Genomic DNA, 10,560 nt, shown 5'->3' with positions numbered 1-10,560 from the left:
AATTAACCCTTAGCAGAATTAACCCTTAGCAGAATTAACCCTTAGCAGAATTAACCCTTAGCAGAATTAACCCTTAGCAGAATTAACCCTTAGCAGAATTACCCTTAGCAGAATTAACCCTTAGCAGAATTAACCCTTAGCAGAATTAACCTTAGCAGAATTAACCCTTAGCAGAATTACCCTTAGCAGAATTAACCCTTAGCAGAATTAACCCTTAGCAGAATTAACCCTTAGCAGAATTAACCCTTAGCAGAATTAACCCTTAGCAGAATTAACCCTTAGCAGAATTAACCCTTAGCAGAATTAAACCCTTAGCAGAATTACCCTTAGCAGAATTAACCCTTAGCAGAATTAACCTTAGCAGAATTAACCCTTAGCAGAATTAACCCTTAGCAGAATTAACCCTTAGCAGAATTAACCCTTAGCAGAATTAACCCTTAGCAGAATTAACCCTTAGCAGAATTAACCCTTAGCAGAATTAACCCTTAGCAGAATTAACCCTTAGCAGAATTAACCCTTAGCAGAATTAACCCTTAGCAGAATTAACCCTTAGCAGAATTAACCCTTAGCAGAATTAACCCTTAGCAGAATTAACCCTTAGCAGAATTAACCCTTAGCAGAATTAACCCTTAGCAGAATTAACCCTTAGCAGAATTAACCCTTAGCAGAATTAACCCTTAGCAGAATTAACCCTTAGCAGAATTAACCCTTAGCAGAATTAACCCTTAGCAGAATTAACCCTTAGCAGAATTAACCCTTAGCAGAATTAACCCTTAGCAGAATTAACCCTTAGCAGAATTAACCCTTAGCAGAATTAACCCTTAGCAGAATTAACCCTTAGCAGAATTAACCCTTAGCAGAATTAACCCTTAGCAGAATTAACCCTTAGCAGAATTAACCCTTAGCAGAATTAACCCTTAGCAGAATTAACCCTTAGCAGAATTAACCCTTAGCAGAATTAACCCTTAGCAGAATTAACCCTTAGCAGAATTAACCCTTAGCAGAATTAACCCTTAGCAGAATTAACCCTTAGCAGAATTAACCCTTAGCAGAATTAACCCTTAGCAGAATTAACCCTTAGCAGAATTAACCCTTAGCAGAATTAACCCTTAGCAGAATTAACCCTTAGCAGAATTAACCCTTAGCAGAATTAACCCTTAGCAGAATTAACCCTTAGCAGAATTAACCCTTAGCAGAATTAACCCTTAGCAGAATTAACCCTTAGCAGAATTAACCCTTAGCAGAATTAACCCTTAGCAGAATTAACCCTTAGCAGAATTAACCCTTAGCAGAATTAACCCTTAGCAGAATTAACCCTTAGCAGAATTAACCCTTAGCAGAATTAACCCTTAGCAGAATTAACCCTTAGCAGAATTAACCCTTAGCAGAATTAACCCTTAGCAGAATTAACCCTTAGCAGAATTAACCCTTAGCAGAATTAACCCTTAGCAGAATTAACCCTTAGCAGAATTAACCCTTAGCAGAATTAACCCTTAGCAGAATTAACCCTTAGCAGAATTAACCCTTAGCAGAATTAACCCTTAGCAGAATTAACCCTTAGCAGAATTAACCCTTAGCAGAATTAACCCTTAGCAGAATTAACCCTTAGCAGAATTAACCCTTAGCAGAATTAACCCTTAGCAGAATTAACCCTTAGCAGAATTAACCCTTAGCAGAATTAACCCTTAGCAGAATTAACCCTTAGCAGAATTAACCCTTAGCAGAATTAACCCTTAGCAGAATTAACCCTTAGCAGAATTAACCCTTAGCAGAATTAACCCTTAGCAGAATTAACCCTTAGCAGAATTAACCCTTAGCAGAATTAACCCTTAGCAGAATTAACCCTTAGCAGAATTAACCCTTAGCAGAATTAACCCTTAGCAGAATTAACCCTTAGCAGAATTAACCCTTAGCAGAATTAACCCTTAGCAGAATTAACCCTTAGCAGAATTAACCCTTAGCAGAATTAACCCTTAGCAGAATTAACCCTTAGCAGAATTAACCCTTAGCAGAATTAACCCTTAGCAGAATTAACCCTTAGCAGAATTAACCCTTAGCAGAATTAACCCTTAGCAGAATTAACCCTTAGCAGAATTAACCCTTAGCAGAATTAACCCTTAGCAGAATTAACCCTTAGCAGAATTAACCCTTAGCAGAATTAACCCTTAGCAGAATTAACCCTTAGCAGAATTAACCCTTAGCAGAATTAACCCTTAGCAGAATTAACCCTTAGCAGAATTAACCCTTAGCAGAATTAACCCTTAGCAGAATTAACCCTTAGCAGAATTAACCCTTAGCAGAATTAACCCTTAGCAGAATTAACCCTTAGCAGAATTAACCCTTAGCAGAATTAACCCTTAGCAGAATTAACCCTTAGCAGAATTAACCCTTAGCAGAATTAACCCTTAGCAGAATTAACCCTTAGCAGAATTAACCCTTAGCAGAATTAACCCTTAGCAGAATTAACCCTTAGCAGAATTAACCCTTAGCAGAATTAACCCTTAGCAGAATTAACCCTTAGCAGAATTAACCCTTAGCAGAATTAACCCTTAGCAGAATTAACCCTTAGCAGAATTAACCCTTAGCAGAATTAACCCTTAGCAGAATTAACCCTTAGCAGAATTAACCCTTAGCAGAATTAACCCTTAGCAGAATTAACCCTTAGCAGAATTAACCCTTAGCAGAATTAACCCTTAGCAGAATTAACCCTTAGCAGAATTAACCCTTAGCAGAATTAACCCTTAGCAGAATTAACCCTTAGCAGAATTAACCCTTAGCAGAATTAACCCTTAGCAGAATTAACCCTTAGCAGAATTAACCCTTAGCAGAATTAACCCTTAGCAGAATTAACCCTTAGCAGAATTAACCCTTAGCAGAATTAACCCTTAGCAGAATTAACCCTTAGCAGAATTAACCCTTAGCAGAATTAACCCTTAGCAGAATTAACCCTTAGCAGAATTAACCCTTAGCAGAATTAACCCTTAGCAGAATTAACCCTTAGCAGAATTAACCCTTAGCAGAATTAACCCTTAGCAGAATTAACCCTTAGCAGAATTAACCCTTAGCAGAATTAACCCTTAGCAGAATTAACCCTTAGCAGAATTAACCCTTAGCAGAATTAACCCTTAGCAGAATTAACCCTTAGCAGAATTAACCCTTAGCAGAATTAACCCTTAGCAGAATTAACCCTTAGCAGAATTAACCCTTAGCAGAATTAACCCTTAGCAGAATTAACCCTTAGCAGAATTAACCCTTAGCAGAATTAACCCTTAGCAGAATTAACCCTTAGCAGAATTAACCCTTAGCAGAATTAACCCTTAGCAGAATTAACCCTTAGCAGAATTAACCCTTAGCAGAATTAACCCTTAGCAGAATTAACCCTTAGCAGAATTAACCCTTAGCAGAATTAACCCTTAGCAGAATTAACCCTTAGCAGAATTAACCCTTAGCAGAATTAACCCTTAGCAGAATTAACCCTTAGCAGAATTAACCCTTAGCAGAATTAACCCTTAGCAGAATTAACCCTTAGCAGAATTAACCCTTAGCAGAATTAACCCTTAGCAGAATTAACCCTTAGCAGAATTAACCCTTAGCAGAATTAACCCTTAGCAGAATTAACCCTTAGCAGAATTAACCCTTAGCAGAATTAACCCTTAGCAGAATTAACCCTTAGCAGAATTAACCCTTAGCAGAATTAACCCTTAGCAGAATTAACCCTTAGCAGAATTAACCCTTAGCAGAATTAACCCTTAGCAGAATTAACCCTTAGCAGAATTAACCCTTAGCAGAATTAACCCTTAGCAGAATTAACCCTTAGCAGAATTAACCCTTAGCAGAATTAACCCTTAGCAGAATTAACCCTTAGCAGAATTAACCCTTAGCAGAATTAACCCTTAGCAGAATTAACCCTTAGCAGAATTAACCCTTAGCAGAATTAACCCTTAGCAGAATTAACCCTTAGCAGAATTAACCCTTAGCAGAATTAACCCTTAGCAGAATTAACCCTTAGCAGAATTAACCCTTAGCAGAATTAACCCTTAGCAGAATTAACCCTTAGCAGAATTAACCCTTAGCAGAATTAACCCTTAGCAGAATTAACCCTTAGCAGAATTAACCCTTAGCAGAATTAACCCTTAGCAGAATTAACCCTTAGCAGAATTAACCCTTAGCAGAATTAACCCTTAGCAGAATTAACCCTTAGCAGAATTAACCCTTAGCAGAATTAACCCTTAGCAGAATTAACCCTTAGCAGAATTAACCCTTAGCAGAATTAACCCTTAGCAGAATTAACCCTTAGCAGAATTAACCCTTAGCAGAATTAACCCTTAGCAGAATTAACCCTTAGCAGAATTAACCCTTAGCAGAATTAACCCTTAGCAGAATTAACCCTTAGCAGAATTAACCCTTAGCAGAATTAACCCTTAGCAGAATTAACCCTTAGCAGAATTAACCCTTAGCAGAATTAACCCTTAGCAGAATTAACCCTTAGCAGAATTAACCCTTAGCAGAATTAACCCTTAGCAGAATTAACCCTTAGCAGAATTAACCCTTAGCAGAATTAACCCTTAGCAGAATTAACCCTTAGCAGAATTAACCCTTAGCAGAATTAACCCTTAGCAGAATTAACCCTTAGCAGAATTAACCCTTAGCAGAATTAACCCTTAGCAGAATTAACCCTTAGCAGAATTAACCCTTAGCAGAATTAACCCTTAGCAGAATTAACCCTTAGCAGAATTAACCCTTAGCAGAATTAACCCTTAGCAGAATTAACCCTTAGCAGAATTAACCCTTAGCAGAATTAACCCTTAGCAGAATTAACCCTTAGCAGAATTAACCCTTAGCAGAATTAACCCTTAGCAGAATTAACCCTTAGCAGAATTAACCCTTAGCAGAATTAACCCTTAGCAGAATTAACCCTTAGCAGAATTAACCCTTAGCAGAATTAACCCTTAGCAGAATTAACCCTTAGCAGAATTAACCCTTAGCAGAATTAACCCTTAGCAGAATTAACCCTTAGCAGAATTAACCCTTAGCAGAATTAACCCTTAGCAGAATTAACCCTTAGCAGAATTAACCCTTAGCAGAATTAACCCTTAGCAGAATTAACCCTTAGCAGAATTAACCCTTAGCAGAATTAACCCTTAGCAGAATTAACCCTTAGCAGAATTAACCCTTAGCAGAATTAACCCTTAGCAGAATTAACCCTTAGCAGAATTAACCCTTAGCAGAATTAACCCTTAGCAGAATTAACCCTTAGCAGAATTAACCCTTAGCAGAATTAACCCTTAGCAGAATTAACCCTGAGCAGAATTAACCCTGAGCAGAATTAACCCTGAGCAGAATTAACCCTGAGCAGAATTAACCCTGAGCAGAATTAACCCTGAGCAGAATTAACCCTGAGCAGAATTAACCCTGAGCAGAATTAACCCTGAGCAGAATTAACCCTGAGCAGAATTAACCCTGAGCAGAATTAACCCTGAGCAGAATTAACCCTGAGCAGAATTAACCCTGAGCAGAATTACTTTGATTTCCGTAAGGGTTAATTTTGTTTTTACTAAGGGTTAATTTGTTTTTACTAAGGGTTAGTAAAAGCAAACTAACAATTACACTTCTTTGTTTTTACATTGATTTACATTAGAATTGTCAATCACCTGCTTGAACGGTATTTTAAAAATATTTTTATTGTCCTTGGTGCTTTAAAACACCAGACATTTTATTTTAAATCACAACTCTATTTATTCTTACTCCGGAATAAGAATAAGTGGGGTGATGATTTAAAATTGTATGTCCAGCATTTTGAAGCAGCAAGGATAACAAAAACATGTTTAAAATAGCATTTAACAGATGTTTGACAATTTTAAAGTCAATCTCCGTAAAAACAAAAGATTTTTAACTTGTATTCCATGTATTCCTATTCCGGAATACAGTCAATCGAACGCACCGTTAGTATCCAACTAACCCTAAGACTTAGTAACCATGGGGTGTTTGGGGCCTAGTCTATAAGTCTCAGATCCAACATGGGGGAGTTGGGGCCTAGTGACGAGGTCTCACACCCACCTTAGGGGGTTTGGGTCCTTGCCCTTCCATTGCTGGTTAGGGCTTGGCAACCACCTCTTTACTCTTTATGGGGGTTGATGCTTGATGTTGACTTACCGCATTTCCTGACTTCGCTTCCTGATTTCCTGCATTTCCTGACTTCGAGCATTTCCTCAGACTTGCACAAACCATCGTTTTGCACTATAAAAGTATGAAAATAAGTGAAACCACAGCTGATGAACAATAGTTCTAAAAGTATCTTTTATATTTGTTTTTTTAAAGGTTGCTGTAGATTTACGTTGTCTTTAGCATTTGATTTGATTTAAACAAGCCATCATATCAACAAGCTTGCAAAATTGAGCTTTGATTAGAGAGATTTCTCACATTTCTCACAATTTATTCTGTTAAGAACCTGTAGTCCGTTCAACTCTTTCCCCTAGCCCGCACCGAAAATGATTCTTCAAAGAATCTTTTCTTGTAAGATTCGTAGCGCAGCGTCCTTTTCATCGATCGCGCTGAAATTTGGCGTGTTTACTGGGGAGATATATCCCTACATGACGTCCATTCTAATTTAGGCAATTTGAGCCGATGCGATGACCAAATTTTCAATCGATCGCTTAGCTCTCGCGAAGCGGTTTTTCTAAAGTTATTCAGCCAAAAAATTACACTACATGCTTCGGAATAGATAAAGAAAAGGATTTGTGGTTCATTGGATGGGATCAAGCGTTAAAATCGCTGAAAAGGTAAGATTAATTATTTAGCGAAGCAATGCGTGTCTGGGAGCACATGGTCCTTTGATCTCACAGAATTGTGTTTTTCCTCAAAATATTCGCTTGTTTTCGCTTTCGCTCGCACATATTTACCTTTATTACATGTCCAGTGAATAGTTTTATCCTCTGGGATGAATCTTCCGTCGAAAAATCGGTTATTTGGGTGGTTTTTGGCAAACAGATGTTCATTATTCGTAATGCGATCGCTTCCGTTGCCGTTAGCAACGGGTCGCAAATTTGCCTTGTCATCACCTTATCACATTACGCATTGATCGCTAATCCGATTATCTCAAAAAAATCCAAAAATATTCGTGCCTCATCAGTTTTCGGTCAAATTTATGGCCAAGAAAGCTGATAAATTGAAGAAAATTTTATTTTCCAGCCAAAAATTCGTAATCAACGCTAAAATGACCAATTTTTGCCTGGAAAACTTTTTTTTTTGTTATTTTTCTTAAATTTTTTTGTTCAACTTTTGCTTTTATAAAAGGTTTCAGTTGTCTGTAAATAAGTTATATGCTGTTGGAAAGCTTATTTTCTTAGCTTTAAAATGATGTATTTTTTTTCCCCCTAACTTTAAATATTTTTTGAGAAAAATAACTTTTTTTGGCGATGGCAGATTTACCGCGGTTTTCTCGCGGTTGGGAAGGTAGCGGAAAGTGTTAAATCATATATTTTATTGCTGTTTTTTCTAAATGATTTAAAATGTTTATTGTGAAGGGTGGAACTCAATGTTGTATTCAGGAAGCCAAGAGCAAAATGCTTTCCGAAAAAATGTGACATCACCATTACAAGGTAAATGTTAAATGGATTCAATTCCTTTTTTGCAAAGGTGCACATGGTGGGGCTTCATCATCTTTGATTGAAATATCTTCTGGTTCGTAGACAATAGATTATTTAAGATACTAAACTGAAATTCTCAATTTTTTATTTTAATCTTAACTGGAGACATAACTGACAATTTGAGGTAACAGTCTAAGGCAGTCTTCAAAGAATTGATATGAAATTTATCTGCATATTTCTTTAATACCAATACTCAGAGAATTATTGTTTGAATATCCTGCATTGTTAAATTCTCAACCTCCGATAATGCATCTCGTGTGCTCTGATTGGCTCACTCAAACTCGGTTATCAGCTCATATACCTTAGTTTGACCTTATATGGTAAATGATTGCGCTTAGCGTTGCTAAGCTAAAAATTTCTCTCTCGGAAGGCGAAATTTCTCTCTGAATAAAGCCAAAATAGAAAAAAACCTTTTTTGTGGAAAGTTTGGATCGATTCCGACGTTTAGAAGTACGCGAAAAGGCAAGAGATGTTTTTGTGGTGAGCCTACGTCTGTCTGACTACAAGGTTTTACACAACATCGCATCTTCATCATGTTTTTCGATTTCGCTCGGGTTTACTCGCTTTCTTCGCTCGTATTTCGTACTTCCAAACTTTTGGAGTTTAAGGAATTTAATAAAACTTGTAAAAATCAGCTAACCCTTGTAAAGATCAGCTAACCCTTGTAAAAATCAGCTAACCCTTAGTATTTACACAGATTTACGTTAAACTTGTCAAACACCTGCTTAAATGGTATTTTAAACATACCTTTATTTTCCTTGGTGCTTGAAGACACCGGACATACAATTTTAAATCACCACTTCATTTATTCCTACTCCGGAATAAGAATAAGTGGCGTGATATTTTAAAATGGTATGTCCAGCGTTTTGAAGCAGCAAGGATAACAAAAATATGTTTCAAATAGCATTTTTTCAGATGTTTGACAATTTTAAAGTGAATCTCCGTAAAAACAAAAGATGTTTAACTTGTATTCCATGTATTCCTATTCCAGAATACAGTCAAGCGAACACACCCTCAGTAACCAACTGACCCAAAGACTTAGTAGCCATGGTGTGTTTGGGGACTAGTCTAAGTCTCAGACCCACTAGGGGGGAGTTGGGGGCTAGTGACGAGGTCTCAGACCCAAAGTGGGGGTTTGGGTCTTTGCCCTACCGTTGCTGGTTAGGGCTTGCCAACCACTTCTTTTCTTATCATGTGGGTTGTTGCTTGATTTTGGCTTACCTGGTCTATAGCATTTCCTCTGATTTGCAAACCATCGTTTTGCACTATAAAAGTATGAAATACGAAAATAAGCGAAACCACTGGTGATGTACAATATTTCTGAAAGTATTTTTTGTATTTGTTTTTAATGGTTGATGTAGATTTACGTTGTCTTTATTATTTTATTTTATTTGAACAAGCCATCATTCTGCACTATAAAAGTGTGAAATGGGAAAATAAATGGGAAGCACAGGTGATGCAGAATTAAAGTTTTTTTTAATCCTTTTAATTTAATGCCTTTGTATTCTTTTTCTGTTTCAGACATTTTGATCGTAGCTTAAGTTTTCATTATGCATCAACAAGCTTGCAAAATTGAGCTTTGATCAGAGAGATTTTTCACATTTCTCACAATTTATTCTGTTAAGAACCTGTAGTCCATTAAATCATATATTTTATTGCTGTTTTTTCTAAATGATTTAAAATGTTTATTGTGAAGGGTGGAACTCAATGTTGTATTCAGGAAGCCAAGAGCAAAATGCTTTCCGAAAAAATGTGACATCACTATACAAAGTAAATGTTAAATGGATTCAATTCCTTTTTTGCAAAGGTGCACATGGTGGGGCTTCATCATTTTTGATTGAAATATCTTCTGGTTCGTAGACAATAGATTATTTAAGATACTAAACTGAAATTCCCAATTTTTTATTTTAAAATTAACTGGAGACATAACTGACAATTTGAGGTAACAGTCTAAGGCAGTCTTCAAAGAATTGATATGGAATTTATCTGCATATTTCTTTAATACCAATACTCAGAGAATTATTGTTTGAATATCCTGCATTGTTAAATTCTCAGCCTCGGATAACGCATCTCGTGTGCTCCGATTGGCTCACTCAATCTCTGTTATCAGCTCATATACCTTAGTTTGACCTTATATGGTAAATGATTGCGCTCAGCGTTGCTTAGCTAAAAATTTCTCCCCCGGAAAGCGAAATTTCTCTCTGAGTAAAGCCAAAATAGAAAAAAACCTTTTTTGTGGAAAGTTTGGATCGATTCCGACGTTTAGAAATACGCGAAAAGGCAAGAAATGTTTTTGTGGTGAGCCTACGTCTGTCTGACCACAAGGTTTTACACCACATGGCATCTTCATCAAGTTTTTCGATTTCGCTCGGGTTTACTCGCTTTCTTCGCTCTTTATGGGGGTTGATGCTTGATGTTGACTTACCGCATCTCCTGACTTCGCTTCCTGATTTCCCGCATTTCCCGACTTCGAGCATTTCCTCAGACTTGCTCAAACCATCGTTTTGCACTATAAAAGAATGAAAATAAGTGAAACCACAGCTGATGAACAATATTTCTAAAAGTATCCTTTATATTTGTGTTTTTAAAGGTTGCTGTAGATTTACGTTGTCTTTAGCATTTTATTTGATTTAAACAAGCCATCATTTTGCACTATAAAAGTGTGAATTGGGAAAATAAATGGAAACCACAAGTGATGGACAATTTAATTTTTTTTTAAAGATCCTTTTAATATACAATGCCTTTGTACTCTTATTCCGTTTAAGACATTTTGATCGTAGCTTACGTTCTGATTATGCATCAACAAGCTTGCAAAATTGAGTTTTGATCAGAGAGATTTTTCACATTTCTCACAACTTATTCCATTAAGAACCTCTAGTCCATTAAAGCATGTATTTGATTGCTGTTTTTTTAA

General features: G+C 36.6%; 1 long non-coding RNA gene across 1 annotated transcript; it reads left to right on the top strand.

Annotated features, from left to right (window-relative positions):
• Positions 1–6,655: 6,655 nt before the first annotated feature.
• Positions 6,656–9,306, top strand: LOC137987240 (uncharacterized). Its single transcript, XR_011120387.1, has 3 exons — positions 6,656–6,779; positions 7,524–7,598; positions 9,168–9,306. It is a non-coding gene; the product is annotated as an uncharacterized lncRNA (long non-coding RNA).
• The last annotated feature ends 1,254 nt before the right edge of the window (positions 9,307–10,560 follow it).

Source organism: Montipora foliosa, unplaced genomic scaffold (assembly GCF_036669935.1).
Source record: "Montipora foliosa isolate CH-2021 unplaced genomic scaffold, ASM3666993v2 scaffold_320, whole genome shotgun sequence".
Lineage (NCBI taxonomy): Eukaryota > Metazoa > Cnidaria > Anthozoa > Scleractinia > Acroporidae > Montipora > Montipora foliosa.
Note: the sequence above shows the minus strand (reverse complement) of the source record. Positions and strands in the feature narration are given on the sequence as shown.